Source organism: Ranitomeya variabilis, chromosome 1, assembly GCF_051348905.1.
Source record: "Ranitomeya variabilis isolate aRanVar5 chromosome 1, aRanVar5.hap1, whole genome shotgun sequence".
NCBI classification, from domain to species: Eukaryota; Metazoa; Chordata; class Amphibia; order Anura; family Dendrobatidae; genus Ranitomeya; species Ranitomeya variabilis.
The window spans coordinates 893,718,340-893,743,618 of record NC_135232.1 but is presented as its reverse complement, the minus strand read 5'-3'; the positions used below and the strand labels follow the sequence as shown (position 1 = coordinate 893,743,618).

Genomic DNA, 25,279 nt, shown 5'->3' with positions numbered 1-25,279 from the left:
CACAAGCTGAAAGGGCAATATTAATCTCCCACTGTTTTTTTATTTAATTTTTTTTTTTAAAGGGAGACTTTAGAAACCAAATAATAATAAAAAAAAAAAGGCTTTCTATGGCCCACTGAATGAGAGATGGCACACACAGGAGTGGCACACAAGCCCTGACTGAGGCCAATATTTTTCTCCCACTGATTGATGTAGTGTTTTTTTTAAGGTAGATTTTTGAACCCAAATCAAGGAAAAAAATAAATAGGCTTTCTATGGCCCACTAAGTGAGAGATGGCACACACAGGAGTGGCACACAAGCCCTGACTGAGGCCAATATTTTTCTCCCACTGATTGATGTAGTGTTTTTTGTTGAGGTAGATTTTAGCTCCATGTTCTGTGTCTCTGCTCTCTGCATGCTTCATGGCTGTGTGTATAGGGGGCGGCGCCTGAACTCTCTGGTTCTTATAGGAATCAGGTGCATCTGTCTAATCTGTTCCTGACCAATTGCCAGGAGGCCTCTAGTATTTAGTGCAGTTCCACCCAGTGGACTGGGCCTGTGCAATGTGTTAGCTCAGTTTGTGTTTTGCTTCTGAGTTTGCCAGGCCTTGCTCTGAGTTACTCCCTCTCTGGAGGCTTTTCTCTGTCTTATTGCCTTGATCTTGTTGTCCGTCCTCCAGGAGGCAGTATATCCTGGTCCCTGTGTCTTTGTCCTTGTTTCTTGTCTTGTTCCATTTCCTTGTCTGAACTTAGTCTTATATCGGTCTCCTTGTCTGTGGCTGTGTCTTTCCTCGTGTTCTCAGTCTGCTTACACTCCGCACTCTTGCGGCTCTGCCTGCTCTGTACCTTTGTGGCTTTACCACTGCTCTGCACTCCTGCGGTTCTGCTCCTTTCTACTCTGCTTATCTTCTGCTGCTGCAGTAATCTCTTGCTGCCTGCACCTGTCCTAGTGTTCCTGTTCTCCAAGTGGGATCAGGGCGTGAGCGTGACAGTGTCAAAGAAAAATTCACATGATCTCATATAACTTTCCTACCAGTAATGCAGCATCCCTTAGAGCATGGACACAAGAAGGAGATCCTCTGATCACTGAATCTAATTGTGCTGTGTAGTAAGCTATTGGTCTTTGTTGCCATATTTCTGTGTCAACACTGCTGTAGCATGACCTCCTTGTTCTGTGCAGGGCACGAAACATTGTTACTTGAATGAGATCAAAGGGGTCTGATGACAAATAGTCATAGATTGGTTGTGTCATGTGCAATGGCAAGTGCGGGGCAGCACATGGCTCAGTGGATAGCACTGCAGCCTTGCAGCATTGGAGTCCTGGGTTCAAATCCCACCAAGGAAAACATCTGCAAGGAGTTTGTATGTTCTCCCCATGTTTGCGTGAGTTTCCTCTGGGCACTCCAGTTTCCAAAGACATACTGATAGGGAATTTAGATTGTGAGCCCCATCAGGGACAGCGATGATAATGTGTGCAAACTGTAAAGTGCTGCGGAATATGTTAGCGCTATATAAAAATAAAGATTATTATTATTATGCAAACCTTATCCAAGACCTACAATTGGACACCAAGCCTAGAAAAGTGCATAACTGTCGGTGTGACCTTAGTAAAGACAGATTTTGAACTGCTTGTATTCTCTCTTCAGTCAGGTGTCTTGTACCTTCAGCAATACAGTGGCCTAAAAATGTCACCTTTTGTTTGCAATACTGTAATTTGTCACATGAGATGTTGCAACCCTTTTCTTTTAAGAAACATGGCAAAGAAACTATGGCTTCCTTGCATGACGTTCGTTCCCAGCAGAGTAAAAGGTCATCCGCATACTGCAATAGTACAATCTGTGGATGAAGCGGTTGTCACTGCTCCAGGATCCCTGCCATTGCTGTTGAATAAATGGTAGGGGACTTCATTCCTCTTTGTGGGAGGACCGTACGACAATACTGTTTCCCTTCATGAGTGAAGGCAAAGAGATACTGCCAATCAGGGTGTAGGGGTACAAAAAAATGCATTTGCCAAATCATTTACTGTTAAACATTTGGAGGTTACTGGGATGTTAGACAGTAAGGTGTGTGGGTTAGGAATAATTGACGTCACACTCTCTGTAACATCATTAACAGCTGTTAAATCATGAACTATTCTGTAAGTGTCAGGGGAACCTATGGGTCCTTTGTGCTCAATGGGATACAAAGGCATGTTACAGGGAGGAAGAGCCCCTACCTTGACATATTCTTTTTAATTCCTGGTCAAGGCCATTGATTTGGCTAGGCTTAAAGGGTATTCTTTTAATGTAATTATGACCAGAGGGATGGGGAGCCAACCCACATCAGTTTTTCCTTTTGTCCAAGCGATGTCTGGCACCAGACACATTACCCTGACTTCAGGTATTCTGGTATTGGGTGCTACTGATACTGCTTTTGACATATACACCATTGCTGCAAGCTTACACAAGTACTTATCTGAGAGGAAACTTGTGATTCTAATACCCTCAAGATTGAATTGCATGGTAGCCTGGATCGCAATCAAATCCTCTGCTACCAGTAAATTCATGAGAGTATTCTCACTAACAATAAGCTTGCAAACCCATCTTGGTTATCTCATAATTTTAGTTTTATCTGTTTTGTCAGAGGAGCTTCAGTCACCAGTCCTTGCATTTCCACACATTCCACATTAGTAGTTATGTCGGGTGTTATTAAGTCTTTGTGCATCTAAAGGCCCCGTCACACATAGCGAGATCGCTAGCGAGATTGCTGCTGAGTCACAAGTTTTGTGACGCAACAGCGACCTCAGTAGCGATCTCGCTATGTGTGGCACGTACCAGCGACCAGGCCCCTGCTGCGAGATCGCTGGTCGTGTCGGAATGGCCTGGACCTTTTTTTGGTCGTTGAGGTCCCGCTGACATCGCTGAATCGGTGTGTGTGACACCGATCCAGCGATGTCTTCACTGGTAACCAGGGTAAACATCGGGTTACTAAGCGCAGGGCCGCGCTTAGTAACCTGATGTTTACCCTGGTTACAAGCGTAAATGTAAAAAAAAAAAAACAGTACATACTCACCATCTGATGTCCGTCAGGTCCCTTGCCATCTGCTTCCTGCTCTGACTGACTGCTGGCCGGAAAGTGAGAGCACAGCACAGCAGTGACGTCACCGCTGCGCTCTGCTCTCACTGTACGGCGACACTCAGTCAGAGCAGGAAGCAGATGGCATGGGACCTGACGGACATCAGATGGTGAGTATGTACTGTTTGTTTTTTTTGGTAACCAGGGTAAACATCGGGTTACTAAGCGCGGCCCTGCGCTTAGTAACCCGATGTTTACCCTGGTTACCCGGGTGCTGCAGGGGGACTTCGGCATCGTTGAAGACAGTTTCAACGATGCCGAAGTCGTTCCCCTGATCGTTGGTTGCTGGAGAGAGCTGTCTGTGTGACAGCTCCCCAGCGACCACACAGCGACTTACCAACAATCACGGCCAGGTCGTATCGCTGGTCATGATCGTTGGTAAATCGCTATGTGTGACGGGGCCTTAAGTCCCGCATGCCCCAGTGTCAATGCCCTCCGGCATTGTTATGGTCTTCATCGATGTTGGACCAGGAACTCAGTTAACAAGAACACTATACACACTTGTCACTGGGTTGCTAGTTTCCTAGTCTGTAGGCAAAGGAGGAGGAAAATCAGTCTGCTTGGGGCCTTATCTCTTAATTCGACCTCACTGGTGAATGGTAAGAAAGGTAAGAAACATTTTTTCTTTCATATAACATGTATGTAACGCAAAATAAAAATCTATATACATGAGGCATTGTGATTACTTGCTAATCCTGCCCCCTGCACAGTAGCTCCGCCTCCCACCGCATCACCACACACAATCCCACCCCCACCTCATTACTGCACACAATCCCGCCCCCCACCACATCACCGCACACAATCCCGCCCCCCAACCCATCACCGCACACAATCTTGCCCCCCAACCCATCACCGCACACAATCACGCCCCCCAACCCATCACCGCACACAATCCTGCCCCCCACCCCATCACCGCACACAATCCAGCCCCCCAACCCATCTCTGCACACAATCTCACCCCCAACCCATCACCGCACACAATCTCGCCCCCAACCCATCACCGCACACAATCACGCCCCCCACCCCATCACCGACCACAATACCGCCCCCCACCCCATCACCGCCCACAAAATACGCCCCCCCACCCCATCACCGCCCACAATCCCACCTCATCACCGCCGACAATACCGCCCCCCACCCCATCACCGCCCATAATCCCGCCCCCACCCCTTCACCGCCCATAATTCCGCCCCCTCACCCCTTCACCGCCCATAATTCCGCCCCCTCACCCCTTCACTGCCCATAACCCCCCCATCCCTTCACCGCCCACAATCCCTCCCCCACCCCTTCACCATCCACAATCCCGCCCCCCACGCCATCACCACCCATAATCCCACCCCCCACCCCATCACCACCCATAAGGCCCCCCACCCCTTCACCACCCATAATCCCGCCCCCACCCCATCAACAACCATAATCCCGCCCCCCACCCCATCACCACCCATAATAAGGCCCCCCCACCCCATCACCACCCATAATAAGGCCCCCCACCCCTTCACCACCCATAATCCCCCCACCCCACCACCAACCATAATCCCGCCCCCCACCCCTTCACCACCCATAATCCCCCCACCCATTCACCACAAATAATCCCACCCCCCCACCCCATCACCAACCATTATCCCACCCCCTACCCCATCACCAACCATTATACCACCCCCCCACCCCATCACCAACCATTATCCCACCCCCGACCCCATCACCAACCATTATCCCACCCCCACACCCCATCACCAACCATTAAACCCAACCCCCCACCCCTTCACCACCCATAATCCCGCCCCCCACCTCATCACCACCCATAATCCCGCCCCCCACCCCATCACCACCCATAATCCTGCCTCCCCACCCCTTCACCACCCATAATCCTGCCCCCCCACCCATCACCACCCATAATCCCGCCCCCCACCCCATCACCACCCATAATCCCGCCCCCACCCCTTCACCACCCATAATCTTGCCCCCCACCCCATCACCACCCATAATCCCTCCCACCACATCACCACCCATAATCCCGCCCCCCACCCCATCACCAACCATTATCCCACCCCCGACCCCATCACCAACCATTATCCCACCCCCACACCCCATCACCAACCATTAAACCAAACCCCCCACCCCTTCACCACCCATAATCCCGCCCCCCACCTCATCACCACCCATAATCCCGCCCCCCACCCCATCACCACCCATAATCCCGCCCCCCACCCCATCACCACCCATAATCCTGCCTCCCCACCCCTTCACCACCCATAATCCTGCCCCCCCACCCATCACCACCCATAATCCCGCCCCCCACCCCATTAATACCCATAATCCCACCCTCCCACCCCATTACCACCCATAATCCCGCCCTCCCACCCCATTACCACACATAATTCCACCCCCCCACCACATTACCACACGTAATCCCGCCCCCCCACCATATTACCACACATAATTCTGCCCCCCCACCACATTACCACACATAATCCCGCCCCCACATCACACTCGCTAATCCCACCTCCTGCACAGTAGCTCTGCCACCACCACATCACCACATAATCCCACCCCCAACACATCACCACACATAATTCCGCCCCCCCACCCCATCACCACACAATCCCACCCCCACCCCATCACCATGCATAATCCTGTCCCCACCACATCACCACAGATAATCCCGCCCCCCACAACATTACCACACAATCCTGCCCTGTTGTGAACTCTGTTTTTGGGCTCCCTCTTGTGGTCACAACTGGTACTGTGTGAGTGCTGTCTTTGGGCTCCCTCTGGTGGCTCTTTGTGTCATTCTGCAGGTCTGAGGCTTGATCAGCTGTCTCGTTATCTGTTAGCTGGTTTCCTATTTAGTTCACCTGGACTCTCAGTTGTTGCCTGCTGTCAATGTCTTCAGTGCTATTTTGGAGCTCTCCTGCAGTCCTTCGTTATCAGTCTCTTCAAGAGAAGCTAAGTTTTGCTTGGTTCATTTTTTGACCATCAGTGGTCATATGTTTCTTGGTTTATTTTTGTTTCTTGTCCAGCTTGCTAATATGTGATTTCCTTGCTTGCTGGTAGCTCTAGGGGGCTGAGTTTCTCCCCTCACACCGTTAGTTGGTGTGGGGGTTCTTGTATTCTCAGCGTGGATATTTTGCATAGGGTTTTTTACTGACCGCACAGTTCCCTATCTGTCTTCTGCTATCTAGTATTAGCGGGCCTCATTTGCTGTATCTGTTTTCATTTCTACGTTAGTGTTTTCCCCTTACCTCACCGTTATTATTTGTTGGGGGCTTCCTATATCTTTGGGGTGATTTCTCTTGAGGCAAGTGAGGTCTTACTTTCCCTCCAGGAGTAGATAGTTTCTCAGGTTGCGTCGAGACGTCCAGGATTTTAGGCACGTTCACCGGCTACCTTTAGTGTGTTGGTTAGGATCAGGTTTGCGGTCAGTCCAGTTACCACCTCCCTAGAGCTCGTGTCTATGTTCATAAACTTAGCTAGTCCGTTTTGTGATCCTCAGCCACTAGGATCATAACACTGCCCCCCACCACATTACCACACATAATTCCGACCCCAACACATCACCACACACAATCCCGCCCCCCACCACATTACCACACACAATCCCTCCCCCCACCACATCACCACACATAATCCCGCCCCCATTACCACACATAATCCTGCCCCCCACCACATCACCACACATAATCCCACCCCCACATCACCACACATAATTCCGACCCCCACATTACCACATAATCCCCCACATTACCACACATAATCTCGCCCCTCACCACATTACCAGACATAATCCCGCCCCCCACCACATTACCACACATAATCCCGCCCCACCACATTACCACACATAATCCCGCCCCACCATATTTACACACACAATCCCACCTCCATCCACATTACCACACATAATCCCGCCTCCCACCACATTACCACACATAATCCCTCCCCACCACATTACCACCCATAATCCCACCCCCCACCACATTACCACACATAATCTCGCCCCCCCCACCACATTATGACACACAATTCCATCCCCACACATTAAATTGTACCTGGTAGAAGTCAAGGAAAGATCTTTGAAAATGATGAAAATGACTATACATTTAATTGTGTTTATAGAGAAATTTTTACTTAATTTATGTTTCGTTATGAAATTTGTTTAGATGATGGAATGAATAAAAAATGCACATCTTACTGAATCCAGTTTGTTTTTGATTTTACACTGTGAATAAAATGTATTTTTAGTATTATTCAGATTTTTAATGATTATTATTGTTATTAACTTCATTTTAAGTTAAATTACCACCTGCGTATTGAATGTTGTCATTATTTACTTTAGTTTAATCACCAGAAGCATTAATTAGATAGCAATGAGCGTGCCGAGCGTTAGCTGGCTGGAAACATCTAGTAAATAAATAGAAAAATTATACCTCCCCTTTAGCATATGTTCACACTGAGCGTTTTGGCTTTATTTTTTCCTTTAACATTTGAGAGGGCTCTCACTCTTCCTTTTGGGATGGCCCTCCCTCATACCAAATTGTTAGCTAGTGGAATAGATATTCCTAATCACTGTACAATGCTAGCTAAAACATGACCATTTGAATTTTCTGCTTCCCCCGCCACCACTACCATGTCCAGCGCCATGTCATTATGTGGCCCTTGCTTCACATTTTCAGAGGGCAAGCAGGTGCCATGAAACCTGAGATTGGCAAGGGCCCTCTTGTGGCACTGTATCATACATTTGGGAGAGCTCTCACTCATATTTGGAAGGTTCCACTCTCAATCCAAATCGTTAGCTAGATAGTGGAATACATATTCCCCATTACTTTAAAATGCCAGCTAAAACATTTGAATTTTTGGCATCTCCCGCCATCACCACCACATCTACCGTCATGTCATTATGTGGCCCTCGCTTCACATTTCAGAAGGCTAGCAGGTGCTGAGAAACCTGAGTTTTGTGAGTTCCACAGTATATTTTGGCCACAAAATCACAATGGAGCCACTGCCATAGCAGGTGAAGCCGCTGTAAGGTGAATATAACACAGGTGTTGGGGGCACTCAATGTCAATAAATTGTGTTCTCCCAGACACGCTAAAGGCATTTGAATTAAATTTTGAATACAGTGTATGCAAGCAACGGCCTGTATTATGGTCAGTCTGTCAGGCCTGAAATCCATGTCAGGAACATGTACAAGCTTCATTTTACTTGGAAGCAGCCTCCTCAACGGAAAGAGACAGGAGTGCCATTGACCAATCTGCACAAGTCTACGCACTTCTGGAAACTACCCAACCATGCAGAATGTATCTTTTGCCTGGTTTTGAGCAACCATGGAGTAATTACTGGATATGTCCCAGAGAGTGACGAGGTCTGTGGAGTGTATTACTCATGTGATAGGAAGTGCTACAGAGCTCAAAGGCCTTAGCGTGGCAATGACCATGTTTCAATATGTGTAAGGCTGCAGCTTGAATAGGTCTGTAACCCATTATCTAAGATGTGCTTAAAATGAACAGAAACTGGGCAATATCCCAACACCATTTATTTTTTTGGACCCAAATTTAGAAAATTTAAGGGAAGCGACAGTTCAATAAAGAGACACAATTCTCATTTAGGAGCCTGAAAAAGCCAGCATTAGTCTTTGTCCAGTACCATAAAATGTAAAGTGGTAACGAATATGAATGCTCTAACTAGCAATTTGTGAACAGACATACTTTATATGTTGACAAGGAACAACTGAAAGCTGCTCTGGAACAATGAAATGTACGTGGTTGCTGACTGTTGTGTCTGTGCAACTGCAGGTTGTGGACAGGGGGCATCAGCGCCTCCTTCCTGGACAGCAAAGTTTTCAAAAAGTAAGAAACATTACCCACATGGGGTATACATACATGACCACTAAGTACTTGTTGCAGAAGCAGGAGGAGGTGATTTCCTGAACAAAATGGGTTTGGATGGTAAGGGATGGACGTTAAGACAACTTCCAAAAAGCAAACATTTGGACTGCAGTTACGTTACATCGCTGTCATCCGTAGGGCTTACAAAGATGGAGGAAATCCACCCTTGTTTAATTTTAGAAGAGTCGGTCTGTCTGCATTTTCCGTTGACATGCGTGTGCACCTATCTGCTATTATTGCACTGGCCGAACTAAAAACCTGCTCAGAAAACACACTTGCAGCAGGGCATGACATCACTTCCAAGGCATACAAGAGAGGTCAGGCCAAGTGTGCAACTTGGACAACCAAGGGCACTGAGGAATCAGAAAGCATGCTGGTATGATCACTTAAGTAGTTCATCACCATCTGGGTCAACTTCTCCCTCCTCAACATAGTTACAACCACAGATTGCCCTTGCTGATGTGACGGTTTCATCAGTATTTATTATATAAAGTGCATGTGCATACTACCGTAGCACAGGTGGACATGTCTAATACCAACCAGGACCCTAACAAAGACATAATCCCTTGAGAAAGCGGACGATTAGGGACGCGAAACGCGCGTCGGGAGCGTTTTCGGGACACCCGGTCTATTCCCTCCAAACCCCTGCTTGTGGTAAGTGTCTGATGGCTTCCTATGGACCAACTATTATCCTACTTTAGGATGATGTCTTTGTTAGGGTCCTGGTTGGTATTAGACATGTCCACCTGCGCTACAGTAGTATGCACATGCACTTTATATAATAAATACTGATAGGCATTTAGCGATTGGTGTTTTGGAGGGTCTCCACACCCTGTCGGGTTGTTCCTTGCACATGTATCACTTTATTTCCTGTGTATAATTGTATTGGTAATATATTGTTCAATTGTTAATAAACTTTGTATTCGTTTTACTCTAAATATACCTGGCATAACTCTTTTTTCTCTTCGTAATACTATGCTAGTTTGAGTGGGTATACTTGCTTGTATATAGGCTAATTATAGCCTTGTTTTCTGACCAATAGGATGTCAGAGAGGTTTTTGTGGCTACTATTCTTGGTGTGGGTAAGATGTGTGATGTCTCAGCTTCTGACTCTGTTCCAGATTCTGCCAGGTTCACCCAGCGTGCTGTCAGGAAAATGTAGCACTCATGTCCCCAAGAACTTATCCTTGTTTCTGTGGTTAGGTGGAATTTCCCTGTGACTGTGTTGGCCAGAGAATGGCTGATATTGTGTAACATATGCTTATGTAATGAGGGGATGGCACACCGGGAAAAATAGTGGTGGCTGGGAATCGAGTACCATGGGGCTGCCACCACCAAGAGGTCATGAAAAGACTCAATTCCCACAAACCAAAACAGCAACATTTCCAGGGCTAGCAATCTGGCAATGTGAGTTTTTTGCATTTGGGCCTGTGAGTGGGTGGATATTTCTGCTTTCTGTTAAACATCTGAGGCAGGGACAATTGAGTGCTGTGCTGGGCCAACGAATTGGACGTGCTTGCTGACTGTTAAGTCTGTGCAACTGCAGGTTCTGGGCAGGAAGCATCAGCGCCTGCTTCATGGACAGCATATTGGGAAGGCCATAACAAAGGGGAAGGGGCAATGGTTTCACCCTCAGATTCAGATTTTGGACCCAGGCATTCTGCCCATCTACTGGGGTGCTTGGCTGCTATATGCTTTCGCATACTGGAGGTGCTCAGGTTGGCAGTATTCTTGCCTCTTCTTAGCTTAGTTTGGCAGATGGTGCAAAATTAGTTGTTTTGTCTGAAGGAATTTCAGAAACAAATTGCCATACAGAGGAACAACTCACCCCTGGCCTGCTATCTATCCAAGTGGGGGGGCTTTGTGGAACAGTTGACCAAGTTCTCCCTCTGGTCAAACCACTGCCTCTTCTTGCCTGATTTCGTGCTCTGGATCCATCCCTCTCTGCACTGCTGTGCTCGCTAGGCATGTCACCATGCCAGGTTGATCAGTGACCTTATCATCGACCACGTCATCTTCCAATTCATCACTCTGATCCTCCTTCTGAGTTGCGATTTTAGGCTGACCTGATGGCAACAGTGCGTCATGATTATTCTTCACCTCTTCAGACATGAATTGATCTTCCTCAACATGGCTTTCTCCTGGCAGTGGGTGCTCAAATGTTTGAGCATCATTGCACTCCACCTCTTCATGACTCTCTTTAATGATGCACATTGAGAGGCCTGAAAAATTACAAGGGAACAAAAATATTTCCTCAGAGTGGCCAGCATTGGGGTCATATGTCTCCTGGGACTCTTAATGGTGGGAGGAAGGGTTTACCTGGTTGACGATTCAGAGGCCCACCCTCCTGGCTACTGAGACTGTTCCATGTGGAAGACTTCATGGTGCTGCTTGTCAACACACTGGAGCCTTGGTCTGCCATCAAACCCACAACATCCTCGCACTTGTCTGGGTTCGTCAGTGTTGTAGTGCGCTAACCAAATTTTGACAGAAACCTAGAATGAGATACAATTCACGTCCCTTAGTGAGACATTCACGTCCCTTAGTGTCACCCTTTCTCATATTGAATGCATTATGCTTATGAAAAAAACATTTCCTGGTTTTATTTCTCACAAGTTCTCTCACAGAGGTGTTAAGTACAAATTCCCTGTATCTAGCAATGTGTGGCTACTTTTTTCAGATATCAGCTTAATTACACACGGTAACAGCAGACTCACATAAATAGTCACATTTGCGTATCTCAGCAGGCTTTGCACCAGTCGCACATCTGCTAGATAATAATACGCTATTTTTTCAAGCAATAGAAAATTAGTATTTTTTTATATCACCTTATTGGCACACTGCAACATCAGACTAAGGAAAATTATTGCCACTGGTAAATTGTAACCTTTGCTTATCTCTGCATGGATTGCGCCAGATGCACAACTGCTAGATAAAGATACGCTATTTATTAACTCCAAAGAAAATTTGAATTTTTTTATATTGCCTTGCTGACACACTGCAACATCGGACTAATGAAAATTATTGCCACTGGTAAATTGTAAAATTGCTTATCTCTGCACAGATAGCGCCACTCGCACAACTGTTGGATAAAGATACGCTATTTATTTAACCAAGACAAAATGTGTATTTTTTTTAGATTGCCTAGCTGACACATGGCAACAGCCGACAAAAGAAAATGATTGCCAATGGTAAATTGTTACGTTTACGTATGGATAGATATCTTATAGACGCCTCTCCATTACTAATCCGTGGGCTTGATGTCACCTGACAATACAAAGGTGACATCAACCTCACAAATAGGAACCCCACTTGCCACCACTTCAGGGCAAGTGGGAAGTTCTGGGCAAAGCACCAGAATTGGCGCATCTAATAGATGCGCTCTTTCTGGGCAGCTGTGGGCTGCTGTTTTTAGGCTGAGGAAGGCCAATATACATGGCCCCTTACCAGCCTGAGAATACCAGCCCCCAGCTGATCCCGAATGGTAAGATGGATTTCTTGCTGAAGTCTATGTTCTGTGTCCGTGCCTGAATAGTAGGTGTTCGGTACGGATGCCGAAGTTTACTGTTTGGGTTTTCCCATGTCTAACGATGACCATATGTTATTAGCACAGTGTCTGAATACAACTATTGTCCTGTTACTGAGCAAAACTTACTATACCAAAACTAATTTTTATTTTACTTACTTATATAGCACCAATAATTCCACGGCACTTTACAGACATCATCTTCGCTGTCCCTATTGGGGCTCACAATCTAAATTCCTTACCAGTACAGTATGTCTTTGGAGTGTGCGAGGAAACTGGAGTACATGGAGGAAACCCACCAAACACGAGGAGAACATTCAAACTCTGCAGATCTTTTCCTTGATGGGTTATAAATAGTGTTCAGCATTCCGATACCGCAAGTATCGGGTATCGGCCGATACTTGCGGTATCGGAATTCCGATACCAAGTTCCGATACTTTTGCGATATCAGGAATCGGTATCGGAACCATATTCATGTGTAAAATAAAGAATTAAAATAAAAAATATGGATATACTCACCTCTCCGGCGGCCCCTGGATCTTACCGCTGTAACCGGCAGCCTCCGTTCCTAAGAATGAGCGCGTGAAGGGCCTTCGATTACGTCGCAGCTTCTGATTGGTCGCGTGACCGCTCACGCGACCAATCACAAGCCGCGACGTCATCGCAGGTCCTTCACGCGCTCATTCTTAGGAACGGAGGCTCCCGGTTACATCGGTAAAGTCCAGGGGCCGCCGGAGAGGTGAGTATATCCATATTTTTTATTTTAATTCTTTATTTTACACATGAATATGGATCCCAGGGCCTGAAGGAGAGTTTCCTCTCCTTCAGACCCTGGGAACCATTCCGATACTTTGCGTCCCATTGAAATGCATTGGTATCGGGTATCGGTATCGGCGAGATCCGATATTTTGCCGGTATCGGCCGATACTATCCGATACCGATACCAATGCATATCGGAAGGTATCGCTCAACCCTAGTTATAAACCTAGGACCCCAGTTCTGTAACATTACCAATAATATAGCATGAAAGAGGTAAATAACACCTCCTCATGAGCAGACCAGATATTAATACCTCATATTGACTAAATAATACCACCATCATTATTATAAATAAAAATTACAGTATAAACTCTAATATTACAGCCATACAATGTTCCATATTGTATTTTTTTCTTTTTCTACCCGACACAGACTGCTATGAATTATCCCAGCCATGAATCATCTCTGCAAAATGTAACATTTGATTACTTCTATAGCACCCTGTCCACTTTTCCAACACTTCTACAGTGCACATCCCTTTTATCCCACAGAAAAAAATATCTTCACAAATAAAATACAATACAGTAGTAATGTTCCCTATGTATGATCCATACAGTAATAATGTTTGTGCGCCTTTTGTGCCCAAATACGCTAGAATTTCTCCCACTAATAGCATTGTTTACCTATTATGCCCCCATACACATGTAACATTTCTCTTTGTGGCCTAAATAGAGTAGTAATATTTAACTTAGTGGCTCGATACATTTATGATGCTCCTTTTCACCCCGCATTGTACTAATGTTCCACTATGTGCAACTATAAAGTCATAATGTCCACATGTAGTAACAATGTCCTTCATTTCTGGCCCCCATATGGTAATAATGTTCCCATATGTGGCCCCCATACAGTAATTATGACCTCCAATTCTTACCCCATATAGGTACAAGGTCCTCCAATTATTCTCAATAAATTAATAATTAATTCCAATTTTGACACATATAAATTATGTAAATCTTCCAATTCTGACCTGCGTAAGTTATAAATGTCCTCCATTTCTGGCTTCTATATATTCTATATTAATAATATCCTCTTAAGCTTGCTCCATGAGTAAATAGTGTCCTGCAATTCTGGCCCCCGTTGGTTAATAATGTCCTTATATTCTGGACCCCATAAGCTAATAATGTCCTCTAATTCTGGCAATCATTTATTACTATTAACCCCCTATTTATCTGCCATTGTGTTACCATGATGTGTCTTTACAGTGCTCCACTACTGCTAAAAAAAAATTAATAAAATGTCTTACCTGTCCCCACTACTATCTTAGGCCTGCATCCTTTCCAGAAATCTTTGTTCTTCTTTACACTGAAGGTATTTCTGAATGACATTGGATCTATGTTTGGTGTCACAGTTCTGCTGCAGAATAAATTTGGAGCCAATTAAATGCCTCCCTGATGGTACTGCTTGAAGGATAAGTATCTAATTGTATTTTTTTGGCTATAACGAAACCAAGAAATGGACAATAGATATGATGGTCCACCAATGGAGCTAAGAACAACCAATGAAAGACACATAATGTTTGCTTCCCTTTGATATTGGAAGTTGTCCAGCTTAACCGTCAGCTCAGCACTGACTGCACCCAGTGGGTCTCCACCACACTCATCTACTGTTTGGAGAACTCTGGCCAGAAGTGTAAGATTTGAGTTAACAAAAAACAAACCCATGCAGAATACTGGAAGCAGATGATTTGCACTAATGAGTAGAGATGGGCAAACTCGAACAGTTATGTTCTGGGTCCAGACCGGACGCCTATTCTTTGGGCTTGGACCTTGAACACTGAGTGTTTCTTGTGCTGTCATCTGCATGACAGCATGAGAAACAACAGCAGCTCTGATCGGCTGTAAGACTAATACCACCAGTTAGAGCACTGTGGTTCTCATTTTGTCAGATGACAGTGTGAGCCAGCAACTGTGACCGGAATAAAAAGTTTACTTCCAGTCACGGGCAACAGCTGATGGGACTACGACCCCCCTATATTTCTGATAACCAGCCAGGCAAAACTGACACCTGTGAGCTGCAACCCTCAGCTGGCAGTTTTAGCAAGGTGGGTTATCAAGAATAGTGTGGTCCCCCTAACCGATTTATAAAAAAAAAAAATGTTTAATAATTTAAAAAATGACATGGGGTCCCCTCCATTTTTGAGAACCAGCCAAGCTAAAGCAGACAGCTGGGGGCTGGTATTATAAGACTTGTAAGGGGCCATGAATAATGACCCCCCTCAGCCTAAGAATAGCAGCCCACAGCCATCCAAAAAAGGTGCATCTATTAGATTCCCCAATTTTTGCCCTTTGCCTTGATCTTCCCACTTGCCCTCTTGTGGTGGCAAGTGGGGTTCATGTTTGTGGGGTTGATTTCACCTATGCATGTTCTGGTGACATCAAGCCCACAGCTTAGTAAAGGAGACAGCGTCAGTAATTAGCGGTGGTGTCATCAATGTATGTATAGAGCTGGCGATGACGCTGGCATTTGTAAGTCATGTTATCACTCCCACAGACGATAACATACTAAGTGGGCCAAATAGTTTGGGGACACTAACGCCCAATTGACTAGTCACAGGCCTCATTTACATATCATAAACAGACTTTAGAAATACATAAACGGATTTTTAGAAAAAGTGTGTAATGTAATAAAGGGACTGTTGGGCAGGAAATTTACATATGCAAATACAATTGCTGGTGGTTCTGGGGGCACAGGGTATTATTTATTTTATGTATTTTAATGCATTTCTCGGGGAACCCCTTTTACGACTTTATTCAGCAATTGAAAAATCAGGGAGACCTGGAAGTTATGATATCCCTGATCTCAACATCATCAGGTTTGTGTGGGAATGCATAAAGATATAGGATTTACCCAAGCCTCCATTCAAAGATTTGTGGTTAATTCTCCAAGATGGAACCACCTCCCTGCTGAATTCCTTCTAAAACAGCGTACTTAAAAAGGGTACCTAAAAGAACTGATGCTGTTTTGTAGGCTAGGGGGAGAGCGCCGGTCACACAAAATATTGGTTTGATTTATAGTTCTCTTTAGTTCATCTGCTTTGAATTTTGTTAATTGGTAAATATAAATTACTTCTATTTTTACAGCATTCTTACTTTGTAGAATTTTTCACATCTGCCTAAAACTTTTGCACGGTACTATAAATACAGTAGGTGTGTGCGTGTGCAGAAATATATATATATATATATATATATATATATATATATATATATATATATATATATATATATGTATTACAGCAACTGATGAGTACAGAAGGGATGCGCTATGTGTCACTTCGACAGACATCTAGTCAAGCTGACCTGAGGTTTTCCGCTTGACCTGTAGTAATGTCACACTAAAGAGCAATCATTTAGAATAAATCTCCATAGTGACATACTACAGGCCACCATACAACATGTCTCTGCATTTGCTTCCCCTTCTGAGATGACCCCAGGTTACTCCTCCAGCTCAGAGCTGCTCATTTCCACCGACTCACTATCCAGCCCCTCACAAAAAGCACAAGTCTTCCCCTCTAAGCCCCCTGCCTTCTGGCAAGAATAGACCAGACACAAAAAAAGTGTCTGTCATAAGGACTCAGCCAAACAGAGCTGCAGCACTGGAGCCAGCGAGTCCCTTCCCCCGCCGCACGGACTCCTGACAGAAGGAGGAGAGAGCAGCAGAGAGAGGAAGATGCTGGAGGTGCCGGGCACACGGAGCCGCCTGTCCTCCTCCTCCTGGAGCTGTGCACGGTGCTGATTCTCCTCCACCACTCCTCCAGGACGGGAGTGACGGTGTCTTCTCCAGAGCCAGGAATGCAGTGACTGAGAGGTGGGCTGCTGTGCCCTTCCCTGCCCACTCACCCTGGAAGGCGCTGACCCTGGTGCTGATCCTGAGAGCTGTCCCACAGGCGCCAGCAGCACTTCACACCTTTCTTCTGCACCACATCAAGAGGAAGTCTGGCATGATCAATTTCAGGTATGACCAACACTTATCTCCCCTGCATCAATGCTCCTAACACCTTCATACAGAAAGTTTCTGCTTCCAAAAGTGCAGTGTCCCATCCATTTAGAAGTTTCCACTACTGAGAGGATTCAGCATTTTAGTGTCAGATTTGGTCTTTGTGTTTTACTGATAAGATGCATATAACATTCTCTATGTAAAGTCCATATACAATCTTTTTTTCACACCTTAGTGTAAGGTTTTACCATATCATAGTACAGTGATTAATCCTAGTTTAGTAACTATAACTGATGACTTCAAGGTGCACATGGATGTAACACTGGAGCAATGTGAATTGTGTTTTCCACTCTTAAGATCTTGATGAAATAAGCTTCTGCAGTCAATATATATATTCAGACCAGGAATCATTTCCCTTGGGTGTTTCTTGTTATGGCTCGTCTTTTTTTGGGATATGTTTTATTCTATTTCATTTTAATTAGACCATCCTAGATGTAGCATGGATGCCCTCTTGTGTTTTTAATTGATTTACTAGACAATTAGCACAAGAGTCCTTATTCCATTCCTTGTCTGTGTGTGCAGACCCCTGCGTTACAATATTGAGACATCAGGCTTGCATTGTATGTGTGCTTCTTAAAGATTGCAAATAAATCAAGCAATTGATTTTCCAGGTTCATCTTGTACCGAGGGGTAGGACTGCTCCGAGGGAAACCGAATTTAGAATGGCCAAAAAGATGTCACTTGTCTTAAGAAGGCTTTCTTCACTTGATAATTATGAGAATGATTTATTGCAGGCAGAGTTCTTACTGCTGTGTTTTGCAGACAATTCCACAGGAGACAAAATCATTCACTGGTGTTAGGAATATATTTCTGCCATAGCTCCGCATATCCGAGGAAACGAACAGTTGAGGATCAATATAAGCTAGTAAAATGTTGTGATCATCAGACACCCTGGAATTCCTAGTAAGAAAAAAAAAATCGATCAATTTAGCAAATGTCAAAACGAGCTCGCTTTCTTTTCCTGTGTATTATACTCCCCTTTTGTTATTGGACTCTATGAAGCAAAGATATAATAACGAAAATAACAATCCAGTAACACTTCCCAATAGTCATCCACTTAAAGGGAACCTGTCACCACGTTTTTGGAAGATGGGATAAAAATAGCGTTAAATAGGGGCAGAGGTGGGCGTTACATTAGTGTGTGTGTTATGCGTTTATTACCCACCTAAGTTGCCGAAATAACTTTGCAAAGTCTCCGTTTTCGCCTGTCAATCAGGCTGGTCAGGTCACATGGGCGTGGTGTCTTCACCCAGATTTGGCGTAGTTTTCCGTTGGTGGCGTAGTGGTGTGCGCATGCCCAAAGTCCGGAATCCTCTTCCAGGGGATTTAAAATAGCGCGGTGTTCGTTATTGCATTGGTGATCGGTGGGCGCGGCCATCTTCCTTTGGCCGCGCGTGCGCAGAAGCGGCGCTCTGCTGGCCGCGGCTTCAGGAAAATGGCCGCGGGATGCCGCGCGTGCGCAGATGGATATCGTGGCGGCCATTTTCCTGAAGCCGCGGCCAGCAGAGCGCCGCTTCTGCGCACGCGCGGCCAAAGGAAGATGGCCGCGCCCACCGATCACCAATGCAATAACGAACACCGCGCTATTTTAAATCCCCTGGAAGAGGATTCCGGACTTTGGGCATGCGCACACCACTACGCCACCAACGGAAAACTACGCCAAATCTGGGGGAAGACAACGCCCATGCGACCTGACCAGCCTGATTGACAGGCGAAAACGGAGACTTTGCAAAGTTATTTCGGCAACTTAGGTGGGTAATAAACGCATAACACACACACTAATGTAACGCCCACCTCTGCCCCTATTTAACGCTATTTTTATCCCATCTTCCAAAAACGTGGTGACAGGTTCCCTTTAACAGAGGTAAGTAGTTGACCGTTGGCAGAGAAGTTTGGCAGCTGGTTTATTCTTATCAGTTGTCACATGTAGCATTAGAAATCCACAAGAGGCTGTTAGAATCCAATTTGTGATACAGAGTGCAGCTGTAAATAATGGTTGGACTGCCTTGGGATTTATCAGAACTTAGTGGACAGATCCTTGTCATCGATGGTGATGTATGGACAAGGTGGGTTCATTGATGAACAATATTGACAGTCTCCTTCTTTGTAAATATAAAGACATGCAATCATCCTGAACAATATGCCCAACACCTATGTATCTGTCAGTACTTACTACAGATGAATGGATCAGGCTAAACTCGAATTCACCTTTTTGTGCATTTTTTTTTTCTAGGAAATTTGACCTGCAGAGAAGTTATAAGGGAATACCTTCAAATTTATTCTGTAGAGTAAGGGAATTTACTGCCTCTTATTTTCTTCAGGGGTCACTTCAGACCTCAGGGCATAATAAATGCAAGATATAAAAAGTAAAAAAAACCCTTAAACTCACATTACCACTCACCTCTCCAGTCCTCGCTGCATCTTCTTATAACTGAACACCCTGAACTCCCTAATACTAGGTCGCAGCTTTTGGCTCTTTTGAGGCATGGGAAGGTTTTGAGCAAACGTGTTGGATCTCTTGAGCTTCATCGGAGCCGGAAGTCACAGGCTAGCATGAGAGGCCCTGGAATTTCAGGACTTGTTAGTGATAAGGAAATGAGACGAAGACCAAATGGGTGATGGTGAGGAGCTGACGGGTCAAGGAGTGAGTGGTAACGTGAGTGTAGCTATTTTAAGTTGTTCTTTAACCTTTTGATGGCCCTTTACAGTTCCTAAAATTGCCGCCAGCAACCACCACTTTGTTGAGACTTCGCAGAAGCGAATTACGGAAAAAAAATTGCATTTTGAAAAATGCAGATGTTTGTGATATACATATAGTATTTAGTACCACTTAAGTATGTTCACTCCTTTCTAGTAGTTACTAGATCTGACATAATATGATAAGAACTTTAATATATTTGCTTTTATTAGCAAAATGTATGCAATGTCCACATAACTTAAATAAAAATTAAATAAAAATTCCAAGCACCCAGTAAAATGGTACACCTGTGGCCTACAAATATCCCTTTTTATAGGGTCACAAAATGGATATTTTTTGTAGTCATTAATTTATTTAGATATATCCAAATAAAATTTTATATCCAATTATGTGCATTTAGTGTAGTGTCAAGCAAAGACTCTTTAGGCCTCTTGGCAGAATGTGAGACATGAAATAGATTTTTATTCCTAACTAAAATGTGAGAACAATCATATATTATGTTCAGATGTGCACATTAAACATGTTACTGCTAACAATTGACATTAATATAGACCCCAATGTAAGACCTCCACGGCTGTAGATGTGGTGTACCCTTATGAATATCATTTTGAATGTACTGGCCAATGGTGATGAAGGGGTTTCCTGCTCAGTGATGGTGTAAGGATGCAATCACACGGATGTCATTTATGCACCACTTCTGCATTTATCTCCCACTCCTGGTTTTGGCTTACAAATACTGATGTAAAATACTGACCAAATGCTGCTAGTGTGACGGCAGCGTCACAGTTATCTGGTCACACTTGGACACCAGTTACATTGCTATCTGTGGTGAGGCACTCCTCTTCACATAAGAGGAGCTAAAGAAGGCCATGCACACAGTGTGATAATAACCAAACATATGTTATTACATGCAACATAATCCAAATTCACCAAAGCACACCCACATAATAACATTTTTTAAATAGTGCATGTAAGCATAATTGATCATATATCATGTTGCATTCCTCCCAATGATGAAACCAAAATAAAAGATGTCATATCAATATGCAAGAAAATTGTTATGACAAAGAGATGTGCCAATGGCACATGCCAGTAGCAGACACAAAAGTTTCCCATAAACTGAATAATGTCCCGTCAAGTGAACCTTATATTTAAGGATGGTTCCCAAAATATAAGATCAGATTAAATCCTACTATAAATATCGTAAAAAAGGAGGCATGCTGCCTGGAATAGGCGTTTTGACTATGGGATCTTATGCCTTGATTGCTTGAGCCATACATTGCAATTCATCTGTATTGTAGTGTAATATTGCCTGTGCAGCGCCCCAGAGTCCTGGTCGTTGCAGTACTGTGGCTCCGCCACTATGGGGAGCCATGGTGCATCCGATTGCACTGAAGGAGTTCATCTGATCAGGTATCACAGACACCAATACATTTCACAGCCGGGCCTCCGGGGGGAGCTAAGGGTGCTATTCATTAGGCCACTCCCCACCATAGTGGGTAAACTGGGGGTCAGGCAGGAAGTTAGGATGAGAAAGCTGACTGGATTGGACGAAGCAACACCTGGTGGCAGAGGGTGTTGTGGAGGGAGAGACAGTAGGGTCTCTGTCAGGGGTGGGATCCTGACAGAGGCTTGGCATTGAAAAGAACGTAATGGGTCCGCGCCAGCTCCGGGAAGCGGCGGGACCCAAGAAAGGATTAGAAGCGAGATAGATTGTGCTGAGTGAGAAACGAGATCAAGCGATAGGAGAATACCAGTAGGGGTCGTGCTGTAAGACCGGAGCAACATCCTACTGAGGCGCACTACCGGTGGCCGGAACGCCGAGGGAGTATTACAATAACCAGCTTCAAGCAATACTCTAAACAGCGGCAGGACAGTCAGTCTCAGGCGGGCTGTCTCACCTAAATCACCTATGAAGTCTTGGGAGGCAATTGCGGGAGAGGGGCGTCTCTAGGGTCCCGGAAGAACTCCAGGCCTATCTGACAAACGGGTGCCGTTCCAACCGTAACATCAGGGAGGGACGGAGGATTAGAAGAACATCATTTAATCGAGTTGTGAGGGAACACGAGAAACAGACACAACAGTTGTGGGGTACTTTCCGTAAGCATAGCAGGGAAGGACTACAACACATAGCGCTAAGAAGGAAGGCACCGATTTCCACCTGTGAAGTGAACTCTGTAGGTGCCATTGGACCGGCCGGACTTGCGCAGCCTGGTGAACCATATTCTGGACTGAGGACTCAGAGATCTCCAGTAAAAAGGTAAAGAGACTGCAATCTGGTGTCCTCGTTATTTACTGCACCGCACCACCACCACTATCCACACCTATCATTCACTGTGCGCCCCACGGCAGGGTCACGGACCGGGGCCTAGCCGCCGTGACAACCCCAGAAGCAGAGACCCGTAGGCCCGGTACCGGGTACCCCTCGGCCCTGCGGCGGTGGGGGCGCTACACCTGCCTGTGTTAATATGACTGGTGGCCTATTAGACATCTATACATGACCTATTGTTAAGCTTCAGCAATCTATTTGCACTTCTTTATTGCATTGTCTAACCATTAGGAAGGGACTCAATTGCCGGGATCAGACTTATCTCCGGTCTGGGGCATTAAAGGGGTGTTCCAATATATACTTGCTGATGTCAAGCTCTTCTAGTCATCTGACCACTGTAGCAAATTACAGTTGAAGCAGGCATTACTTTCGGATCTGGCTCAAACCCTCAGAGCAACCTGCGCTGAATCTAAGGGGGCGATGGGAAGTGAGTATGCCTCCATTTTTTATTTCAGGTGCATGCATGCTTTAAAATGTTTTCTATATCAGATGTCCCTTATAAAGCAGAGCTTCAGCTATATAATATCTCTGATACTGTAAGTCAACCTTACTTAATGTACATTTAAGATGAAAAAAGGAATGCAATTGAAGTACAGTATAATACATGGTATTTCAAATAATAGTGCAAAAAATGACAATACTTGTTTCCCATAAATTACACAAGAAATAGGACAGTTATAAGTAAGGCAGCCATTTGTGCCATTTACTTATATGGAATGTAGTGATTTTCATATGTATTTTTAAGAAGCAAAAGTATAGTACTAGCTTGTGTAGTCAAAATTGCAGTCACATTATATTTAAATAGATGGGATTCATTTTCTAGGATATCTGTTAGCTTGCATTTTTAACATATTTTAAAATATGTCCTTTTGTAGCTGTGACTATAAAAAATGAGTCAATGAATGGATATTTTTATACAGTATTATTTTTACCTTAGTTTAGAGTGGTTATGTCTTTGGTATAATTGAGGTCTTGGCACAGGTATATTTTTTTTTATTTCTGCTAAAAAAAAACCTTATGATTTCTATAATTGGAGAAAGGAAATGATTCAAGTTGTGCTCTTTACTTTGAGCTTCAATTGTTAAATTTATTAAACATCAATTTTACCTATTCATTCATCAAAAACTCCTTTCAAACCTTGGGCGTAATAGTACGCTGATGTCGGACTCCCCCTTGTCAGAGCCTGCACCTATCTGGGCACATGACAGCTGATATATACAGTACAGCTGACGTGCCCGCAACAGCCGTTGGTGGAATCACAATCCACCCACGGCTGTTAACTAGTTAAATGAGGCTGTCAATCTCTGACAGTAGCATTTGTCTTGCACTTCTGGCAAGCGTACCAGAAATTCCACCCATCGGTGACCCTGTCACATGACAACCAGAGAACTCCAGCAGACCTCTATAGTTGTCATAGCCAGATTGCTATGAGCGCTGCCCGGTGGTCAGCACTCATAGCAAGTGAGCATTTCTGCTACATTCAGGCGATTTGGTCATCGCCTGTATGTAGCAGAGTTTATCGGACTAATGCAACTTCTAATCTCCGATGGAGACCATTGAAGCATGCACAAAGTCCGTAAAAAAGTAAATAAAAAATAAATATATATATATATATATATATATATATATATATATATATATATATAAAGACTCAAATTACCCCCTCCCCCTCTTTTGCCCCATTCAAAATAAAATAATAAAAAAATCAAACATACACATATTTGAATCAGAATCACCCGATCTATCAATATAAAAAACAATCGTTAAATGGCGTAACGAGAAAAAAAGTCAAAATGCCAGAATTACGTTTTTCTGGTGGCTGCAACATTGCATTAAAATGCATTAATGGGCAATCAAAACATTGAATCTACACCATAATGTTATCAATAAAAACGTCACCTTGGCAAACAATAAAAAAGCCCTCACCCTACCTGAGATCATGAAAAATAGAGATGCTAAGGGTTTTACAATCTTTGGAATTTTTTTCACCTCTTAAATAAAAAAGAACCTCTACATGTTTGGTATCTATGAACTCGTAATGTCCTGGAGAATCATAATGGCAGGTCAATTTTAGCATCTAGTGAACATGGCTAAAAAAAACAAAAAACAACTGTATGATTTAACTTTTTTTGCAATTTCAGAGCACATGGAATTTTTTTTCCCCATTTTCCAGTACACGATATGTTAAAAATAATGGTGTTGTTCAAAAGTACAACTCGTCCTGCAAAAAACAAACTCTCACATGGCCATTGTGACCAAAAAATAAAAAAGTCATATGTGATACATAGGATAATAAAGTTGGGATGCAGAGTTGTACTGATGTGGCACACACATGCCACACGTGTGAGCAAGTATTACACACACGGATACTGACATCTCTGGTACCAGAAATATCTGAACGTGTGATAGAAAGTTATAGCAGGTTTTTATGTTTTGGCTGCTGTCACACACTAAAAGATGCTTTGAATTGCAAAAAACAGTTTTTGCATCACCATATTTTGAGAGCTATGTCATGTGAGGTCTTGTTTTTTGTGGGATGATTTGACGTTTTTAGTGGTTCCATTTTCGGACACATGACTTTTTTTATCGCATTTTATTCAGATTTTTGGGAGACAGATTGAGCAAAAACCAGCGATTCATGAATTTCTTTTGAGGGGGCATTTATACCATTCCGCGTGTGGTAAAATAGATAAAGCAGCTTTATTCTTCGGGTCAGTACGATTACAGCGATACCTCATTTATATCTTTTTTATGCTTTAGCGCTTTTATACTATAAAACTATTTTTTATAAAAATAATTATTTTTGCATCGCTTTATTCTGACAGCTATAACTTTTTTATTTTTTCACTGATGACACTGTTTCACAGCTTGTTTCTTGCGGGACAAGATGACGTTTTCAGCGGTACCATGTTTATTTATATCTGTCTTTCGGTTCGTGT

General features: G+C 44.2%; 1 protein-coding gene across 4 annotated transcripts in view; it reads left to right on the top strand.

Moving 5' to 3' along the window:
* LOC143788761 (bifunctional heparan sulfate N-deacetylase/N-sulfotransferase 3-like) overlaps positions 1-25,279 on the top strand; it is a 1,150,054-nt gene that overhangs the window by 282,625 nt on the left and 842,150 nt on the right. For 3 of the 4 annotated variants that reach the window (XM_077278636.1, XM_077278649.1, XM_077278657.1), the window contains exon 1: positions 16,896-17,271. The exons of the other annotated variant lie outside the window; for it this stretch is intronic. The gene's annotated coding sequence lies outside the window, so the exon portion shown is untranslated. Of the gene's footprint in view, positions 1-16,895; positions 17,272-25,279 lie in introns of those variants that run through there. 4 annotated transcript variants of the gene reach the window in all.